This window comes from Hippoglossus hippoglossus, chromosome 16 (genome assembly GCF_009819705.1).
Source record: "Hippoglossus hippoglossus isolate fHipHip1 chromosome 16, fHipHip1.pri, whole genome shotgun sequence".
In the NCBI taxonomy this organism is placed as follows: domain Eukaryota; kingdom Metazoa; phylum Chordata; class Actinopteri; order Pleuronectiformes; family Pleuronectidae; genus Hippoglossus; species Hippoglossus hippoglossus.
The window spans coordinates 22,927,868-22,942,954 of record NC_047166.1 but is presented as its reverse complement, the minus strand read 5'-3'; the positions used below and the strand labels follow the sequence as shown (position 1 = coordinate 22,942,954).

At 40.7% G+C, this 15,087-nt stretch overlaps 1 long non-coding RNA gene across 2 annotated transcripts in view; it reads left to right on the top strand.

Moving 5' to 3' along the window:
• Positions 1-1,277, top strand: part of LOC117777039 — a 60,458-nt gene extending 59,181 nt beyond the window's left edge. For both annotated transcript variants that reach the window (XR_004616540.1, XR_004616541.1), the window contains 2 exons: positions 970-1,043; positions 1,197-1,277. This is a non-coding gene — a long non-coding RNA (uncharacterized LOC117777039). The remainder of the gene's footprint in view (positions 1-969; positions 1,044-1,196) is intronic.
• The last annotated feature ends 13,810 nt before the right edge of the window (positions 1,278-15,087 follow it).

Below are 15,087 nucleotides of genomic sequence, written 5' to 3'. Positions count from 1 at the left end.
TAACAGCAGCTGCGGCAAAAACATTCACGAGCTTCCACGACCAAAACATCCATCCAATAGGATTTACCTTGGGATGATGCAGAAGAAGCTATGAATAGAAAAAGGAAAAAAGACAGGGCATCACAGGAGGGGACATCTATCGAGAGAGCGCAGGATCATAGTGAAAGGTCATGTCAATGAGAGTGGAAGTGTGAGATGTTTTCCGGTGTCGACTCGTCAGGATTCATAATTGGTGTGCTGTCATATGAGCGTTTTGATAATGTCACATGAACATAAAGGCCATACTGTGACATACCGTCCTTTAGACATTGTACGTATGTACAGCAGAGGAGCTCAAACATTTTCATGTCACGGACTCCAGAGTAAAAAATCATTACAGGTCATGAACCCTTATTTGACTTTATCCCGAGGACTCAGGGAGGTAAGATCTTTGTTGTTGGATGTGTTTAGATTTTTACTGCCTACACTTTATCCTCATGAATATAGCTATTTAGGGCATTTTTGTATTGTAATTATAGCATTCCATTGTGTGTGATCCAGAGTTACTGATTATCTTTTTATATCATTGATATCAGCCTCAATGTTAATGGTTACTCTCCTGCAGGCGCAAACGAACTCTGCTAAGTTATTATTTAAATTGTTACTGAAACACAGGGCGGCTCATTCAAATCACTAACTGCTGTCATTCATTACGAATATCTGCAAATTATCATTTATACATTTTTCTTCTGATCCTTTTTGGCTGGAGCTCAGTGACAGAACCAGATTTGCTCTGTTGCTGACTAACACTCAGGCCACACTGCGGAACGACTTGCTTTTCATTTTGGCGCCCACGTTAACTTTCAGCACAGTTTCAATGTTTATCTATTGAATATGTCACAAACATTCTTATTTGCAAGACTTTTTGTACCAATTTCAAAGTAATAGCACTCAGCGTTTCTGTTGACTGACCTTTGATTGTTATTGCAGGACTGGAAGATGCATGGCTTCATACCACAGTGTCCTGCCATTTAGTCGAGTACATAACCCGACTTCTATTGGAGGTAATACAGTAGTTATACCAGCTCAGACACATGCGACTTGCTCGTCCAAGTAGTGAGACACAAAGCAAGGTACATTTTCACCAACGTCCTGAAGTAGTTTCAAGCTGCTTTTAACGTTATGTGCGTCTTTTCGTGTCCCTTCGTTCGCCACAGCGTTGACTGGAGCTTGGGCAGAGTTCAAAGAGTCATTTTTTGGAACTTTCAATCCATTCCAATCTGAAGTGATTAACGGCCAGTAAGATAATGTCATTTAAGCAATGAAAAAAGTTGAGTTCATCTTTCACAATAATTTTGCCATCAATAGCTTTTTAAATCTCTGATTTAGTTTAACGTCTAACAGCTGCCTCCGCCATCTTGCCTTTATTCTTCATGTAACTTGTTTAATTTCTTTTTAAATGCTTCTATTTTGTATTGTGTTCTGGTGTTTTTACAGTTTGTTGTAATGTCTTTTTTATTTTATGTAAAGCAGACATAACATTACCTGTGGGGTAAAGCAGTCGTCCTCCAACCAGAAGGTCGGCAGTTCGCTCCCAGTCTTTCCCATCTGCATGCCGAAGTGTCCTTGGGCAAGATGCTGAACCCCCAAAAAGTGCTGCTAATAGATGCACAGCATGAATGTGTGTGTGAATGGGTGAATGTCAAACTGTAATGTAAAGCACTTTGTGTGGTCATCAAGACTAGAAAAGCCCTATATAAATACAAACCATTTACTTTGAATTGCCTTGTTGAAATTTGCTGTACAAATAAACTTTGGCATTAAGCATTTTTGACAACTGTCATACTTCCATCTCAAGTTGTATGTCTCCAGGGACTTAATGAACCATAGTATCCCCACACAGCAGTTAAATCATCTGTTAATCATCTGGACTTTTTAATAATATCTGTAATGGCTGATCAAGGCTCCTGGTGTCACTGTGAGCTCATGCTTTCATTGTAGGCCGATACAATTAATTAGCTTCTGAAAACAAGAATGCTGTTCTCCTGTATATTCGTTGTTACGTCTACTTCAAAACTATATATCAAGTTAATCTCTGTTGTCAAAAAATGATGTCTCTGTGCAACTAAATGCCACAGCAAATATGTTTGGTACGAAACATAATTGGGATCAGATTGTGTTTGTTATAAACATTGTGAGGTTATGTTATTAATTTAAGTATTTGGCAAGTTGGCAAATATGTAGGATGATAGTGGTAAGTACCAGTAAAAAGAAAACACATTGCATTATTGTAATTATCACACTTAGGTGATAAAACCAGCTCTTGACTTCATAAGATATTAGCTGGATGTAGCCTGCAGCTGAATGTTTTGGATGGCATATTTCTTTCATTTCCACTTCATACAGACAACATATCATGTAAACAGAAACAATGGATTACTTAGTGTGTTCTGCAGTCAACACCTAATACTAACCTGAAACACTCAAACTACTCACTACATGTTGAAGGTCTGCACCTGGCTTATGGGCCACAAAAAAACAGGAAAAAAGATACGAAAAATTAAGCCCTGAATGGCTCTGAGAGGGATTTGATAGATTTATATTGACACACATTCCATTGACAAATTGGCTGTTTCTGCGTTGTTGCCAGAAACCTGCTGGTTACCTTGGCGATGACATTAAACCCAGTGAAAACAGCTCTTTACGTGTGATGAAGTCAAACAAAGATGACACACTGTACCCACCGACTATATCTAAGGAATAGGAAGCAAAATGTCAAGCATTTCAAAAGAAAGCTGTTGTAAACTGTGGTTACGGAGACTCTAACAAATCACTGGCCAACACTGAAGGTCTCTTTGTTCCGACCCCTCTTGGTCCTCACTAAGTGAATATTATGGGTCTGAGTGAAAGGAAGGAGAGTGAGATGTTTTTTATTTTGTGTGTGTGTGTGTGTGTGTGTGTGTGTGTGTGTGTGTGTGTGTGTGTGTGTGTGTGTGTGTGTGTGTGTGTGTGTGTGTGTGTGTGTGTCCCTACTTGAGCTCTGTGTGTGTTTGGCACAGGGGCCTCAAAAGACCGCAAGGAAAAGAAAAGGCAGGATCACAACAACTATTTGGTGCTATAGGGGTGTGAACTGGCACATGCTCTTGGCAAGGGCACAATGCATGGTGGGATGGCAGTAACCAGAAGCCCCCTGACAGGGACAGAAGCTGCTAGTTGGGGCCGAGACCAGCGTCTCTGCGGGGCCACAGGGGAAGACGGGAGAAAGAGTAGATCAGAAGCAGAGGGGAAAATTGAGACAGATTTTCTTGCAGGTGTTAAGACAATAGGCCGACAAGTGATCTAATTGTTGGAGCATGTTTGGGAAGAGTGTAGCGGGGGTGGGGGGTGGGGGTGGTGTTCAATTGGGTGGGGATGGAGGTTCAGAGATGACAGACAAGCAATTTATACTCCACTGTGTGAAGAAGGCAGCGTACTGGACGATGCTCAGTTGTATTTTAGAGTTTTGGTGAACTTTTTTTAATTCTAAAAATAAAGAATTCTTTGAAATTTGGTATAGATATGGTGCCAAGAGGCAGATTCTCATGACCTCCGCTCCCCTTTAAAATGTATTGGCACCCCCCCCCCCCCCCCCCACACACACACACACACACACACACACACACACACACACACTGACTTTGCTGCTCTCTTCTCTTTCTCTCTCTCTCTCTCTCACTCTCTCACACACAGACTCAGCTGATACGCAGAAGTTTAAACACTTCATAGCTGCGCATTCATCTGCCCGTTCCGCTCGCTCTCTTCCTCTCTCTCTTTCTTGTGCTGACACACACACACGCACTGACACACACGCACTGACACACACAAACAGTGTCATCGGACACCTGTGTAAAGTCAGACTGGGTAAAAACAACAGAATTTGTAAACTTAGACAATGTATGGAGAGCCGGAGGAGATTTGGCTGGATTCGGTTGGCAGTGCGCAGCTTAAATGATAGAGACACAGAGAGGAGCAGTAAATTACTGACAGAGCCGGTAATAACTGTAATACATAACTTTTTGACGGTCCAAACATGTATGAAAAGACAAAATGAACACAGTAGGCGGATTACTTGATCACTATAACCAAATTATTTAAACAGTATTTGTTTGGGAACGATTCTGTCCCAAGCTTTTTGATCCATATAAACGGTCGACTGCTATATCTGTGATCACTATGAGTGGTTTCCACTGTACTTTTTTGGAACGGCAAAGGAGAGTTGTTTTCCCGTGTGTGGCCTGAGCCAGAACTTGCTAAAATGTCAGCAATTTGGCAACTCATGCTTGGTAGTCCCATTAGTGAAACTGCAACATGTATTGTATGCTTCAGCTATAGGCCGTACATTAATGACAGCAAGATAATTTGCTATTTTTAAATTGTACTGGTATTGGTTCGGTACTCAGTGTCGGCTGATACACAAAGTCTAGTTATCAGACTCGGTATCATGAAGGGAAAAATGGAATCAAAACTTTTCAAATCACTAGTAGCACGTTAGCATGCTGACATTTCCAATTAAGGATAATTTTAGGATTATGCTTCATTTAAAAAAGAATGTTTTTTCTTTCCATTATTTTTATATGAATGTTTTTTCAATACTTATTTCATCCTGGTAGATTTATTTTTCTTCATTATGATCCTACATGAGGTCAAACCTCAGTGCTGCAGTACTTCCTACTCATACCACATATGCAGTAGTGTATTAGTACACATTGTATTACATTAAAGGTGCAGACCTTTAACACAGAAACACATTTACACACAACCTAATCAACAAGCCCCACTTTAAATTATTCAGAAACACGGCTCGGCCCTATCCATATTCTCTGGTGAGAGAGGCCAGGATATATTTGGAACATCACACTTTTAAGAGCGTGAGCTTCAGCTCCCCTGGGTCATTTTCTGCTCTGGTCTTAATTGAGAGTGTTCTGGAAAAATCATTACTATATTAATGATTTAACACAAAGTAACTACCTGCTTTTTTCCAGGAGGAAAGGGAGATTTGCTTCGAATCAATACCCATGCACGCTCATTATAAGGGGGGTAAAGTTATAGTAATTAGGCAGACACCAATAACTTTTTAATGATCTTTGTTTTTAATTGCATATTATCGGGTTGCACAGTCTGTGTGTTTATACCCAAATATAAGATAATGGTGAGGGGTGAAGTAGATTAAAGAGAGGAGGCACCTGCAAGTTTTTTAGTATTTTACCTTAGTGGCAACAACAACAGCACTGATACTTTACAGCATGGGGGAGGAGGTCGACATGAATGTGACCCCTCTTGTCTTTTTTTATGCATCAGTTTCCAGTAATGGGCATAAACACTGTCCCTGGGTTGTTTTGAAATATTTGTGAGACGATACTTCCCTCCCTGCTGTCCTTTTGGGTGAGGAAGTGAAAGGACTGTGGGGTGAAATATTCGAGGGAGGTTAGGAGAAATCAAAAGATTAACATGCGAGCGGAATGATGGCATTTTACTATCACATGCTTCTTTTCTTTGGTAACAAAAGATTTCCTTTTCGTTTCAGCAGACCGCAGGCTGTGTGAAGTGCCAGTGTTTACTAGGAAAGGTACCATTTTGCTACGATGAGAGGAAAAGCAATAAAAATATGAATGAAAATGAGGTTAAATCCAACAGCAGTGGAGGCCATCTGTTAGCTCTTAAAGGGGAAGTGGTCTCCTCAAAGCAGCGGAGGGGTGAGTGTCTGAGAGAGAATAGGGAGGGTGGGGGGGGGGGGGAGGCTGGGTAAATGTGGTGATAGAAAGCACCCAGGAATGCCAGGCTGGCAATCAAGGACTGCTCTGAATAAGTGAGCCAGCCAAGACCTTTTTTTCTTCCTCTACTTCTGCCCAATCCCTTCTTTTACCCCCCCCCCCCACCCCACTCACCCACCCAACTCCCTCCCTCCCTTGGCCTGTTCTCCCTGGCCCGCTCCCCAAAAAAACTGCAGCAGATTGTCAATTCAATGACTCCCCTGTCAGGTGATTATCTAGGAGCTTTAATGTAATCTTCCACTCACTCGTACCATATTTCAATTACGACTGCCATTGTGAAACAAGCTGCATATTCAATTCACCGATCGGCCCGCCGCCGCCTCAACAATGTCAACTGTAAAAGAACGCCAGCTGAAGGCAATTACGCATGTTTTCAGAGCCAATTATGATCGCTCTCACGGCGACGGTTATGCCACGAGCAAGGGAGTGTTCAGAAATTTTTAATTTAATGACAATATGCTCGTGGTAGGTTTCGGCGCGCCGCCCCCACTCCCCCGGCCTGCCATCTCGGCATCCACAGAGGGGACCATTAAGGCAGATAGGAGAAGATTATGACCTCTCTCAAGGGCCACGCTGGGAGCACAGGGAGGCTCTCAGCAGTGCAGGGTGGAAGGCATCCACTCATCCTCTCCGCAGGATCACAGCTGGCTGGGCCGAGCGAGAGAGGAAGGCTGGTTAGCTCGTCTTCCAGTTTGGACTGTGCCTGCAGAGGGAGCATAAACTCACACATTCCCACAGCAGGCCACAGACTGAGAGATGCTGTAAAGAGAGATCAGAGTCCACTCGGCGGGAACTCTTCCTTGACATTTCTGAGACACATGGCTCATCAGATCATTGGGTCTGAAAGCTTTCGGAAAGTGGTTTTGAGCTTGTTTTCAACGTGTTTTGCTTCAAACTCTGAAAACTAGTTCAAGTACACAACACAATATTGATTGAGTAAAAAAGTGTTTCGTTATAACGCAATTTCTTATTAATAAAGATCATTTTTACTGAATAATTTATTTAGTTAATTGAATGTCATAAAATACTGAAAATGCCCTTAACAAGTGTTGCAAGGTCATATCTGAAAGTTGCTTGTTTTGTCTGTCAATTCAATGCTGTTAGGTTCGATATAAAATTCATAAATAAATGAATTAATTAGCTTTATTTACATACAACTTTTCAAAAACATGCTTTACAGAAGACTTAATGTAAGATAAATATAAAACACAAAATATATTTACATATTGAATACACATTACATAAGATAATGCTAAGAAGATGCTATTTTTTGTAAAAATGTTGATAGATAAATAAGTAATAATTTAATATATATTAATAATTCTCACGCTCAAAAAATCTGATAACTATTAATTGTTTAACTCTAAAAAGGAAACCAAGAGCTGGTTCTATTCTTTGCTCATAATGACCTGATTATGCAGCTACAGGCTGTGGATTACATCAGATTTGTATTTACCATCTCAGTGATGGAGAACATATTGTTCATAGTTTTGAGCAACAGATTTAAACGCTCCATTGTTCAAACAGAATGCAGGTTAGATCCGAGCGTCCCTCCCTCCCCCACTGGGATGTTTGTATAAAACCCAGTCAGTTCTCAGGGGTAGAGGTTGACAGGAGAAGACATCACCCTGGTCCCTGGGAGATTGGCGAACACAACACATATATTAATGCATTAAATGTGTTGACTGTGTTCAGCCCAGGGATGTAGGAGGAAGAGAGAGAGAGAAAAAAGGTTAGGGGGAAGAGGAAGAAGAAGAAAAATAAAGCTGTTGTAATGTATGGTGTTGTCTTGTATAGCGTGTCTGGCAGCGGAGGGGCGGGGTTCGGAGGAGTGTCGGCCAGATTATAAGGCCTGTGGTGAGAGATGAGGGATGGCCGACTTGTAAACAAGTGACAAGCGTCCTGGATGACAATTCCTAATCCATCATAGTGCTGTCAGCGGTGACCGGCGAGGTGACGGACAGGACCCAGGAGAGGAGACAGCTGCTCCACGTCAATCCACATCATAATTTGAAAAGCTTTTCCACATGAGCTGAAACAGACGAAAAAGAGAAGGAGGGAAGAAGTCATGCATCCCACTATCTGCAACCTCCTCCATCTGCCTTCCATCTCCCTCCTCTCCTCCGTCTCACTTCTCCTCCTCCCTGCTGCTCAGGACTGAGATAATGTAGCATCCTCCTCTTTTTCACATAGGAAACCATGTATGCGTTAATTGACTTTGGTGATGGGACTATAATCAGATAAAGAGTGCATCAATGTAAATGTACACAAGACATTTAGAAAATGCAATCACCCCCTTATGGATGTGTTCATCATACTGTACAGACATATATGTGTGTAATAACTTCCGGGGATGTGGGAAGACAGGAAGAGTTAGTTAGTTTGTTGATGAGCAGAAGTTACCTTTTTTAACTTGAGCTTTTTTTCCTAGTTCAGAAACATGTCATCAACAAAGTCACTAATGCTGATTCTTTTTTAGCCATTTAGTTTATTGTTTAGTCCCACAGACCCTTATTGTGTAAATGACTGTAATTGCAAAATACTTTAACTTATTTACCATGACTTTAAAACCTAATATGTAGAAAAATACTGGAGGTGTTTCACTTCTCTTTGCCACAAAGTGGTGCTGAACATTTGATGAAGGTGCCAAAAAAAAAAGACTTGACAATAAAGTAAAGTTATAACAGGAGATGAGGAAATATTTCATCTTGTATATGTTGCATGCTACACTTACACCAAAAGTTGCAAAAGCTCCAAGTTAGTCTTGCATTCAAAATGCGTAAAGTACAGTAAATTAAAGTTCATAAATAATGGCAACGACATGTAATTAGAGAATAAAAATGAAAAGTGCTCATTATGCAGACTCCTCCATGTGGATATTACAGTTTAATATTGTTAAACGTTGGGCATTCATCTGTGAAAAGCAGTTAAAATGATTAAAATTCTCATTTTACCTGCTTCATATACTTTTTGTTGTTTAACAGTGAGTAAACTATTATTATTATTTATTATTATATATTATTATGTAAAAAGTACACATTTTTTTCTTTGGAAAAGTAAACGAGTATCTCAGAATTTTATTCATGTGTAGAATAGGAAATACTTAGAGTAGATGAGTTATGCATGAACAAATACATGTGTTTATTTTCCACAGAGTCATGTGCAGATCTGCATGTTGTTGGACTGTGGGAGGAAGACAGTGCCTGAAGAAAACCTGCATATACACGTGGCCAACACGCAAACTCCATGCAAACCAAACCAACTTGCTCTGAGGCGACGGCTGCACCATCATACCACATTCTGAGATCCTTTAAAGAATAAAATGTCATTTTCTGCAATGACATTTTTTTATACATGTCTTTGGCTCAAAATCCTATTCATAAGCAGTTATAATAAATATATATTACAGCTACAATATGCTAATTTAAGGTTAGAAGTAAACACAATCTAGACTATAAGTACAGATATGAGATGTTCATTAACACCAGGAGTAAAGAGGCCTCTATGAGTATTAATCTTCCTCTTGGCTGTCGGCCGGCTGATTTAGTCGCCCATGTTGGGTCAAGGCCCTCATTCTTTTCTTAAAGCCCTCGCTTCCCTGCCAAACCGGGATTTCCGATTGAGGGGCCTCAATAACAACTTTGATGTGGACAGCGTCCTAGAGAGTGAAGTGAAAGGCAAGAGGGAGGAGGGTCGCACAATGGCCTGACCTTCCTCCTCCTGCATCTGCACACATCACACTCTAAATGGTCACATTGATGCTGCCGCTTAGCTCTTTGCTGCGAGTCCTGATGGAGCCAACACTGGGGACTGGGACACAGCGAAGCCTGGGCACCTGCCAACAGACAGGGACAAATTGACTGAGATCAAGCCAGCTCTTATTGCATTTAACCTCCTGCACTTACCAGTTAGTTCTGCTTAAAGCAATGAATTAGTAAACTGCAAAGGAAAGCTAAACAGAGCTGCTAAAACAGGCTTGGAAAAACAGGGCCCGGTTATATTTTCTGTGTCATTATTTTAATTCAAATTTATATTGTTTACTGATTATTTCCCCCTACCTTTTTACTTTTTTCCATTTCTATTCAGACCCATTTTATCCTGTAATGCCGAGCACAATCATTGAAATTTTTGGCCTTCGGTCTTTTTGGCTCAGTTCACAGAGACACTTCTGAATAACTGCTCGCATTGTGCCACAGGCATTGTCACTCTTAGTGATGAAGGTGAAATTAAAAATCCCCCCAAAACATGTTTTATTTTACTTGAACAACTTAATGAAAACAGCTCACAAAGACAATTATTTTCTATAAAAGTTGGAGCCGGCACTGTGTCTTATGATTGAAGGGAAAGGTTTATTTTTTCCTTTAGGGGGAACTCAGATTGGGCCGTGACATGCTTCACCTTCACTAAAGTATATGGCTTTTGTCAAGATGGCCTTTATCTTTCCAGGTGTATTGGAAATAAGAGAAAAACACTTTTAATGATGTCACAGAGGGAAAAAAGTCTGTGAGTTTAAATCTTTAACTGCAAGAAATTAGCTGCTTTGAGACATGCACTGAACTCCGGAGAATCTCTGGAGGGGCTGTATGTGAAAATGCAAATGTGAGTGACAAGCTCTGGACTTTCTCTGACCAGTCCCCTTGTAAAAACGCTGGAGAATGTCCGAATGAGCTGATGTGAGAACACACAGGACGCAGGAGATCCTCCACAGGAATCACTGCAAGCGAATGAGGATGTTGATGACGTTTCTAATTTGCAACAAACAAAAAAATATATAAACATACAAATATCCACGGATGAAAAAAAGGTGCCACATGCGTAGAGGATACAGACGAAGATATCAAGAAAGCTTTTGGTGTTGACGGGCTGTGAACAAAAACACGTGATATCCGCAGCAGAATCGAAGTTACGTCCCATCTTGCACCACCCCTCACCTGAACGCTCCTTTGCTGTTGTGAACGAGTCTGAGCGCAGAATCTTCTGCTGTGTTGTTCATGTGTGATAAGCGAGAATGTCCGGACCCAATCATGCGGACATCCTCCAGAGTTCATGTCTGAAAACAGCTGTTGTTTGATTACTGTCACTGCCAAGTTTAACCTGCCACCTTCTGACCTTTACGCTTTACAACAGTTCCTGATTCTTCTCCGGCACACCCATAATCAAGCCACCCCATGGATGTTTTTCTGTATCGCAGTCATACATGTAAGGTCACCACGAGACAAGAGTGGGAAGAATCAGGGAGCAAAAGGCAAAATGTGTCGATTTAAGCAAGAGGGTAATAGGACGAGGAAGGGTGGAAAAAATCAATAACAACATAAAATTGATTTAGCGCGTGTCATAAAACATAAGTAAGTGCTCCGAGATGGAGAAAACTGGAGTCTCAATTTAATCTGCGCAAGAGCTTCACTGTACAGATGAAGTGATGTGAAGAGAGAGAGAAAGAGAAAGAAGGCAGAGTGCGCAGGAGGCAAGGAAAAAGAAAAGGAGGAGGGAGGACAGAGTGCCCCCCCCTAAGATAGAGAGAGAAAGATACAATAAAATCTAAAAGACAGACACTTAATTGTCATATTAAAGACTCTCTCCAGTGCTTGGCAGAGTGGAAGGTTAGCTCCCATTCATCATCCGCCTAACAGCCACTTGAACGAAATCACAATTAAAATCTGCTCAATACTGTCCCTGGGACGTTTTGCGAGCATTAATTTTTTCCCATTGATCCTCCACCCCCCATAAATCAGAAATGTTGCAGCCCATGTAATGGTTTATGGAGAGAGGATTATGGTGTTATGAAGCTAATGTAGCAGAACCGTCTCATTTACACACAGCCTCCCCGGCCGTCGTACAGCGGACAGAGTTATTACACTATTACGCAGCCGATCACAAACACAACACACTGACACTGTTTAAAAGCTACACGGAATTGGACAATACAGTGGATTTATAACGCTTATGATCATAATAGCGAGGAGTTTGTTTATCGGCAGTACTGTGAGCAGGTGGTACTAGTGGGGATGCGCATTAGATGGAAACTGCAGTACCTAAAGGGGAATTTCAGCAAAAATATAATAATCCATTATAATAAATAAAACTAAAAATTTGGCTTTGTTGTTTTTTCCTCCATGTAATATCTCCTCAATCAGATAGTTCTGCTTTTACCGTCCAGATCTTCAGACATATGTCTTAAAAAGGGATTTCTGCCAATGTTTCTGATTTCTGGGCAGCTGTGGCTCGGGGTCTGGCACAGTTGTCCTTTACCAAGAGGGTCGGTGGTTTGATCCCTGTTTTACCCATTCCACATGCTGAAGCGTTCTTCACCCCAAAATTGCCCCTTCTCAAATAGTGCTGTATGAATGTGTTTGTGAACAGGTGAATGGCAAAACTGTACTGTGAAGCACTTAGAGTGGTCATCAGGACTAGAAAGGCGCCATATAAATAAAGACCATTTACCATTTGGTCAATTTTGGTTTTTAACAGTCACATCATTGAAAGGTTTAACTAAATATACTGAAATGTAACTTTGAATAATGTGCATAGCTAGACTCAGATCAGAGTACCACCAGGGGTAATAGTGAAAATATAATTTGCTTGTTATTTGGGGGAAGCGACCCATAAAACTCATGTGACACACTGTTCTAGCTGTGACGTCTGCTCTATATAAAGATTAGATCTTTTTTGATAAGGTTTGTTATGGGGAGGGTTTTTTATGTCACACCATACCCGTATCCCACTGACACTCATTCACTTATCTCTGCTGTCCTGTGAAAATCTCCAGAACATCAATTCTTCATGCACATAGAAAAGACACCCAGGGCTGAAAAGCTCTGCATCAAATCATGTGTTTCAGATAATTCAATGGATGTTTAATTTATTCATATATTTTTTACTTTAGATAAAGAGGAAATTTCCTAACCTATCGAACACTTGGTCCTTCAGTTTCTCCTGAAAACCATTTTGTGACACATGGTTTTCAGAGCAATGGGACGGTGCCTGTAGAACTGTGGATGAAATCACTCACTTATCTATATAAGAGACAGACAGTAGTTTACTCTGCACTGAGCAGGGAATTGAGATTTCCGACATTGATGAATGATCCTTATCTTTGAATGTATCAATTACGAGGAATTGCATTGTGGGATTGTTAGCAGAAAGTATATAAAGTAAGTAAACTTTCAAAAAAATTCCACTGTGGTTTCTTATTAGAGCTTTCCTCTATGTAGTATAATGCAAATGTCACACTGTGAATTAGTTCACTCAAATACATATTAGTCTGTACGGATGCCTTAACCCCCTAAAAGGTAAAGCTGATGTTAAAGGCTTTATATCAGCAGACCTTTTGACTTATCAAAGTGCAGGTGTCACATGTTAAACATCATTAATAACTCTCAGTAGAGCACATACCTCTTAAAAACATTTAAATCCACTTGATGGAGATTTTTATTTCAGTGAAAATGTCAAAAAACAAAAAATCTGGACTTGTTAAAGGAGGTAATAAAAAACAATTCTCGACCCACCCCTTCATCCTGATCTGTGCCAAGATTCAATGAGTTCTTCCTTGGCCCATGTCCTCTCCTTAAAAAAGAATTGGTTCAGTAGTATTTGTGTAATCCTGCTAAGAAGACAGATCCAGAAACAAACTGACAAACAGCAATGGAAGCTTAACCTCCTTGGCCGAGATACAGTAAATATTGCAGTTTGTCCAGTGCATTTATTTCACAGTGATTGCTACAAGTTACATTCAAAATCTGAATCTAAAATTTTTAGATTCAGATTTTACATAAAAAAATCACATGATGAATTAATAAGGCAGTATCTACAGATAAACCAACTCGTCGTTAGTTTATCTGAAGATATTTCTGCTCTAAGCTAAAAAAAAAATCCAAAATTAGAGAAAGGTATGAAAAACATTTGTGAGAATTTATCATCTCTTGATTAATCTTGAGATTCTTCAGAGGGGATCTGATGCCTACATTGGGAACCGCTGGACTTAAACAAGTTGTACTTCCAACAGTTAAATGCTAATTATATATTGATACATCAATACTGACGACATGCACAATCAGAAACTTTTTCTATTGTGAAGGTCAAATATCCTCCATGAAAAAGGCCTTGTCCATTATTTTGAGTTCTTCCTCGATAACTTCACTATAACTTCCTGCTCATTTTTAACCGGACTCAAACCGCTCTAGTTTAACAGCTGAGGGACACGTCGCCGCTTCCCGATGGCTGAAGCCCAGCCGCTCAGTGATCCCAGTGATCCCAGCTCTGACTATCATAGCTCAATCTGAGCGGGGGAGAAGGAGGCCCAGTGCCCAAGCATCAAATCATCATCACATAAAATGGTCCTGACACCAGCTAAAAAGGGAGATGGATCATGTGGCTTTGTGGTGCCAGAGAAGTTTGTCCCTTGATAGAGCCCTTAACTCAAAGCTAGTGCACCCCCCCTCCTGTTCCCATCACCACTAGACATTCGTATATAGCACACACACCGCACACACACATATGTCTGCCTCCCAACAGAGGTAATTCTCTCTCTCTTCAGGCTCAACAGCTTAACAAGGCCAAATCATAGCAAGCACCTCTTGGCTCAAGCATCCCACTTGGACAAGGCGTGTGTGAATGTGTGTCTGTGTCTCCCTTTGTGTATAGCTGGGGCGACTGTATTACAACTTTATCCCATAAGAATAGAACTGATATAATAGAAGCAGCAGGACAACTACCTCCTCGGAAATTTCAATATGAAGATGAAAAGCAGTAAGTCTTTTTGACAGCCCTCTGCTTCCTGCGAGCACATGTTTAAATGATGAATGTAAGGAGAAATAGCCGTAAGTGCCGCGGCCTGCAGTGTTTCCCATACATGGCTTTTACAGAGTCGACATGGTGAGGGCCCTGTATGCACAGACATAAATGACAGCTTTACAGTGTGCATAAAACCACTCCATAGAGGGAGGCACGTACTTATATCGACTGCGTCTCTGGATCTTTAAACAGCACCAGGAAGCTTCTGGTGTTAGTATGAGCCCACTGCAGTCAGTGACTCACATAGTGAAACAGTACATTACAGAATAGCTGATAAAAACAAATTACACAATGATTTGAGCATGTTAGAGATCAAAAGTTTTTCTATTTGGATTTAGTGATCTTCATTTTAAACTTGTGATTTAAAGCTAGGGTTGGCAATCCTGGGAAAGCTGGCAAGAGCCTCATGACAGAAAACACATGATTGATGGCTGTCCGGACGTGAAGAAGATTTCAACAAATAAGACAAAGTGAAACAACTTACCCATCCTACCTTTAACATTAACAT